This window comes from Pristiophorus japonicus, unplaced genomic scaffold (genome assembly GCF_044704955.1).
Source record: "Pristiophorus japonicus isolate sPriJap1 unplaced genomic scaffold, sPriJap1.hap1 HAP1_SCAFFOLD_100, whole genome shotgun sequence".
Lineage (NCBI taxonomy): Eukaryota > Metazoa > Chordata > Chondrichthyes > Pristiophoridae > Pristiophorus > Pristiophorus japonicus.
In genome coordinates, this window is record NW_027250650.1 from 13,810 (window position 1) to 20,620 (window position 6,811).

The following is a 6,811-nucleotide window of genomic DNA, read 5'->3' on the forward strand; positions in this document are numbered from 1 at the left end:
GAGTGTAGGACCTTTTGCGACGCTATCCGGTGGCAAACTATTTTCCAAATTGGACCTGACCTCAGCTTACATGACCCAGGAGCTGGCGAGTGAGTCGAAGAAGCTGACCACCATCACGACACACAAAGGGTTGTTTGATTATAACAGTTGTCGGTTCGGGATTCGCTCGGCCGCCGCGATCTTCCAACGAAATATGGAAAGCCGATTCCAAGGACGGTGGTTTTTCAGGACGACATCCTCATCATGGCTTACGATATTGAAGAATATCTCCACAACCTGGAGGAGGTGCTACGCAGAATGGACCGGGTAGGTCTGCGACTGGAAAATGCGAAGTGCGTCTTCCTAGCTCCAGAGGTAGAATTCCTGGAGATGAGGGTAGCAGCAGACGGGATCAGCCCTACTGCGTCCAAAAGGGAAGCGATCCAGAGAGCAGCCAGACCCCGTAACACGACGGAGCTGCGTTCGTTCCTGGGGCTCCTGAACTATTTTGGTAACTTTCTTCTCCAATTGAGCACGCTGTTAGAGCCACTACACATGCTCCCTCGCAAAGGTCGCGAATGGGTCTGGGGGGACAGCCAGGAACGAACTTTTGATGGAGCACGCAATTTGTTATGTTCCAACACTCTGTTAACGTTATATGACCCATGTAAGAAACTTGTGCAACGATGCGTCGTCCTATGGTGTCGGGTGTGTGTTACAGCAAGTCAATGCCAAGGGTCAAGTACAGCCGGTAGCTTATACCTCCAGAAGTCTGTCCCAGGCAGTAAGGGGCGACGGGATGGTAGAAAAGGAGGCGCTAGCTATGAAGGCCAACATGCCATTTGCCTTCTTAACCGCCTGCTGTACCATTCAGATAATAGTCTGTCTCTCTGTTTTTAACACCAAAGTGGATATCCTCACATTTATCCACATTATACTTCATCTGCCATGCATTTGCACACTCACCTAACCTATCCAAGTCACTCTGCAGCCTCATAGCATCCTCCTCGCAGCTCACACTGCCACCCAACTTAGTGTCATCCGCAAATTTGGAGATATTACATTTAATCCCCTCGTCTAAATCATTACTGTACAATGTAAACAGCTGGGGCCCCAGCACAGAACCTTGCGGTACCCCACTAGTCACTGCCTGCCATTCTGAAAAGTACCCATTTACTCCTACTCTTTGCTTCCTGTCTGACAACCAGTTCTCATTCCACGTCAGCACACTACCCCCAATCCCATGTGCTTTAACTTTGCACATTAATCTCTTGTCTGGGACCTTGTCGAAAGCCTTCTGAAAGTCCAAATATACCACATCAACTGGTTCTCCCTTGTCTACTTTACTGGAAACATCGTCAAAAAATTTCAGAAGGTTTGTCAAGCATGATTTCCGTTTCACAAATCCATGCTGACTTGGACTTATCATGTCACCTCTTTCCAAATGCGCTGCTATGACATCCTTAATAATTGATTCCATCATTTTACCCACTACTGAGGTCAGGCTGACCGGTCTATAATTCCCTGTTTTCTCTCTCCCTCCTCTTTTAAAAAGTGGGGTTACATTGGCTAACCTCCATTCCATCGGAACTGATCCAGAGTCAATGGATGTTGGAAATGACTGTCAATGCATCCGCTATTTCCAAGGCCACTTCCTGAAGTACTCTGGGATGCAGGCCATCAGGCCCTGGGGATTTATCGGCCTTCAATCCCATCAATTTCCCCAACACAATTACCAGACTAATAAAGATTTCCCTCAGTTCCTCTTCCTTACTAGACCCTCTGACACCTTTTATATCCGGAAGGTTGTTGGTGGCCTCCTTAGTGAATACCGAACCAAGTACTAGTTCAATTGGTCTGCCATTTCTTTGTTCCCCGTTATGACTTCCCCTGATTCAGACTGCAGGGGACCTACGTTTGTCTTGGTGACCATTTTACAGCAGGACACGTGTCTGGGTGATCTGTGAACAAACCTGGTTTGCCGCCTGGGCTCGGGGCTTTGTGTTTTGGTCCCAGTCTCTTGGTCCTTCATGTGTTTGAAGAGTTTAAAGTTGGTCACATCATTTCATTCTTTCAGGGCATTTGATGGTAAACAGCTTAAATCCTGTGTATATGTGAGGGGGCGACATAATCGAATTTACACTATATTCAAACCAACAAAACATGCTTCTCCATTTCCTGCCCTGCGAAGATATCCACCCATCAAACACTCCCAGGGCAGGTACAGCACGGGGGTAGATACAGAATAAGTTACAGAGAGAGAGAGGCAGAGAGTGTCAGTGAGAGAGAGAGAGAGAGATGGAAAGAGAGACAGAGAGAGAGAGACAGACAGAAACAGGGATAGAGCGAGAGGGGGAGAGACAGACAGAGAGAGAGAGAGACAGAGAGAGACAGAGAGAACGAGACAGTGTGAGTGAACTAGACAGCGAGAGAGACAGAGCGAGTGAACGAGACAGAAAGAGAGTGACAGAGAGAGTGAGTGTGAGAGATAGTGAGAGAGGCAGAGAGTGTCAGTGAAAGGGAGAGAGAGACAGAGAGAGAGAGGGATAGAGAGAGATAGGGAAAGAGAGACAGAGAAAGATAGGGAGAGAGAGACAGAGAACGGAACAGAGGGAGGGACAGAGAGAGCAAGACAGAGAGAGAGAAAGAGATGCAAAGAGAGAGGAGGGTGAGACAGAGAGACAGAGAGAGAAACTCAGACCAGCAGCGAGAGTGGGAGGGAAAGAGAGAGAGGGAGAGAGAGAGTGAGAAAGAGAGAGAGACACAGGGAGAGAGAGACACAGGGAGAGAAAGACACAGGGAGAGAGAGACACGGAGAGATAGACACAGAGAGTGAGTGAGACAGAGACAGTGAGAGACAGAGAGAGAGGGGGGGAACAGAGAGAAAGAGAGATATAGAAAGAGATGGAAAGAGACAGGAGAGAGAGAGAGAAACTCATAGACAAAGAGAGAGAGAGAGGCAGAGAGAGACAGAGCAGACAGAGAGAAAGATTGCAAAACAGAGAGATAGAAACAGATAGCAAGAGAGAGATAGAGCGCAGTCAGACAGAGAGAAAGAGAGAGAGGGAGATAGAACGAGAGAGAGATGGAAAGAGACAGGAGAGAGAGAGAGAGATACATGGATAGAGAGAGAAAGGGATAGAGAGAGGGAGTGAGAGAGAGAGACAGAGAGAACGAGACAGAGAGAGAGACAGAGTGAATGTGACAGAGAGAGAGACACACTGAGAGTGTCAGCGAGATAGAGAGAGGGATAGAGAGTGTGAGAGAGAGAGTGAGAGAGAGAGTGAGAGATCGAAAGAGATAGGAGAGAGAGATAGACAGACAGAGTGAAACAGAGCGAGAGAGAGAGAGGGAGAGAGAGGGTTAGAGGTAGAGAGGTAGAGACCGAAAGTGGGATAGAGAGAGATAAACAGAGAGACAGAGAGAGATAAACAGAGAAACAGAGAGAGACACAGAGAAATATACAGAGTGAGAGAGAGAGAGACAGAGTGAAATACAGAGCAAGAGAGAGAGACTAGAGAGACAGAGCAAGAGAGAGAGAGAGTGAGACAGAGAGAGACAGAGACAGAGAGAGAGAAATATACAGAGAAATATACAGAGTGAGAGAGAAAGACAGCGAAAAATACAGAGCAAGAGAGAGAGAGAGACAGAGTGAGACAGAGCGAGAGAGAGAGAGAGAGACAGAGAGATAGAGAGACAGAGTAGGCAGACAGACAGAGCGAGATAGAGACAAAATTATAGAGAGATACCGAGAGAGGAAGAGACGGTGTGAAAGACAGAGAGAGACAGAGAGAGAGATAGCGAGAGAGAGGGAAAGACAGATAGAGACAGAGAGAGAGATTCAGAGAGAGGGAAACACAGAGAGAGAGAGACAGAGACAGAGACAGAGACATTGATAGAGAGAGGGGAAAGGATGGAGATAAAGACATGGAAAGATACAGAGAGAGTGAGAGACAGAGCGAGAGTGAGAGAGAGATAGAAAGAGACAGAGAGAGAGAGAGAGATAGAAAGAGACAGAGGGAGACAGAGAGAGAGACAGAGAGAGATCGACAGATAGAGAGCGAGACAGAGATAGGTAGACAGAAAGAGAGAGAGAAACAGAGAAAGAGAGAGATGGAGACAGAGACAGAGGCATAGAGAGAAACAGAGACAGACAGAATGAGAGAGAGAGAACGAGAGACAATGAGAGAGAGAGAGAGACCGAGAGAGAGATTCATAGAGAGGGAAAGACGGAGATAAAGACAGTGAGAAATACATCGAGCGAGAAACAGAGTAAGAGGGAGAGAGAGCCAGAGACAGAGAGAAAGACCGGGAGAAAGACTGAAAGACACAGAGAACGAGAGAGCGAAAGACAGAACGGCAGATAGACAGAGAGAGAGAGATAGAGACAGAGAGAGAGAGAGAGAGAAAGAGAGACAGAAAGCGAGAGAGAGAGAAAAAGAGAGGGAGACAGGCAGAGACAGAGAGAGAGATAGAGAAAGACAGAGAGTGAGAGACAGAGAGAGAGAAAGACAGAGAGATAGAGAGACAGAAATAGAGAAAGAGAGAGAGAGAAACACAGAGAGTGAGAGAGAGGTACAGAAAGAGGGGGTGAGAGAGAGAGAGAGTGAGTGAGAGAGAGACAGAGAGAGAGACAAAGAGAGAGAATGGCAGAGAGACAGAGATTGATGGAGAGAGCGAGATTGTTGGAGAGAGAGAGATTGTTGGAGAGAGAGAGATTGATAGAGAGAGAGATTGATAGAGAGAGAGGGAAAGACAGAGATAAAGACAGGGGAGATACAGAGAGAAAGACAGAGAGAGAGAGCGAAAGAGACAGAGAGAGAGAGCGAAAGACAGAGCGGCAGATAGACAGAGAGAGAGAGACAGAAAGCGAGAGAGAGAAAAAGAGAGGGAGACAGGCAGACAGACAGAGAGACGCAAAGAGAACAGAGAGAGACAGTGAGAGAATGAGACAGAGAGAGAGAGAAAGACAGAGAGTGAGAGACAGAGAGAGAAAGACAGAGAGAGAGAGAGACAGAAATAGAGAAAGAGAGAGAAAGAGAAACATAGAAACATAGAAACATAGATAATAGGTGCAGGAGTAGGCCATTCAGCCCTTCTAGCCTGCACCGCCATTCAATGAGTTCATGGCTGAACATGCAACTTCAGTACCCCATTCCTGCTTTCTCGCCATACCCCTTGATTCCCCGAGTAGTAAGGACTTCAGCTAACTCCTTTTTGAATATATTTAGTGAATTGGCCTCAACAACTTTCTGTGGTAGAGAATTCCACAGGTTCACCACTCTCTGGGTGAAGAAATTCCTCCTCATCTCGGTCCTAAATGGCTTACCCCTTATCCTTAGACTGTGTCCCCTGGTTCTGGACTTCCCCAACATTGGGAACATTCTTCCTGCATCGAACCTGTCTAACCCCGTCAGAATTTTAAACTTTTCTATGAGGTCCCCTCTCATTCTTCTGAACTCCAGTGAATACAAGCCCAGTTGATCCAGTCTTTCTTGATAGGTCAGTCCCACCATCCCGGGAATCAGCCTGGTGAACCTTCGCTGCACTCCCTCAATAGCAAGAATGTCCTTCCTCAAGTTAGGAGACCAAAACTGTACACAATACTCCAGGCGTTGCCTCACCAAGGTCCTGTACAATTGTAGCAACACCTCCCTGCCCCTGTACTCAAATGTCCTCGCTATGAAGGCCAACATGCCATTTGCTTTCATAACCGCCTGCTGTACCTGCATGCCAACCTTCAATGACTGATGTACCATGACACCCAGATCTCGTTTGCACCTTCCCTTTTCCTAATCTGTCACCATTCAGATAATAGTCTGTCTCTCTGTTTTTACCACCAAAGTGGATAACCTCACATGTATCCACATTATACTTCATCTGCCATGCATTTCCCCACTCACCTAACCTATCCAAGTCACTCTGCAGCCTCATAGCATCCTCCTCGCAGCTCACACTGCCACCCAACTTAGTGTCATCCGCAAATTTTGAGATACTACATTTAAGCCCCTCATCTAAATCATTAATGTACAGTGTAAACAGCTGGGGCCCCAGCACAGAACATTGCGGTACCCCACTAGTCACTGCCTGCCATTATCCCTCTGTTTCTGGAGCTCCATATCCCCCTGTTTCAGGAGCTCCTTATCCTTCTGTTGCAGGAGCTCCTAATTCTTCTCTTTCAGGGGCTCCTTATCCCTCTGTTTCAGGAGCTCGTTTTCCCTCTGTTTCTGGAGCTCCGTATACCTCTGTGTCTGGAGCTACTTATCCCTCTGTTGCAGGAGCTCCTAATTCTTCTGTTTCAGGAGCTCATATCCCTCTGTTTCAGGAGCGCCTACACCCTCTTTTCATGAGCTCCTATCGCTCTGCTTCAGGAGCTCCTTATCCCTCTGTTTCTGGAGCTCCTTATCCCTCTGTTTCTGGAGCTCATTATCCCTCTGTTTCTGGAGCTCCTTATACCTCTGTTTCTGGAGATCTTTATCACTCTGTTTCAAGAGATCCTTATCCATCTGTTCCTGGAGATCCTTATCCCTCTGTTTCAGGAACTCCTTATCCCTCTGTTTCAGGAGCTCCTTATACCTCTGTTTCAGGAACTCCTTATCCCTCTGTTTCTGGAACTTCTTTTCCAACTGTTTCAGGAGCTCCAAATTTCCCTGTTTCAGGAGCTCATTATCCCTCTCTTTCTGGAGTTCCTTTTCGCTCTGTTTCTGGAGCTCCTTATCCCTCTGCTTCAGGAACTCTTTATCCCTCTGTTTCATGAGGTCCTTATGCCTCTGTTGCAGTAGCTCCTTATCCCTCTGTTATGGAATTCCTTATCCCTCTGTTTCTGGAGTTC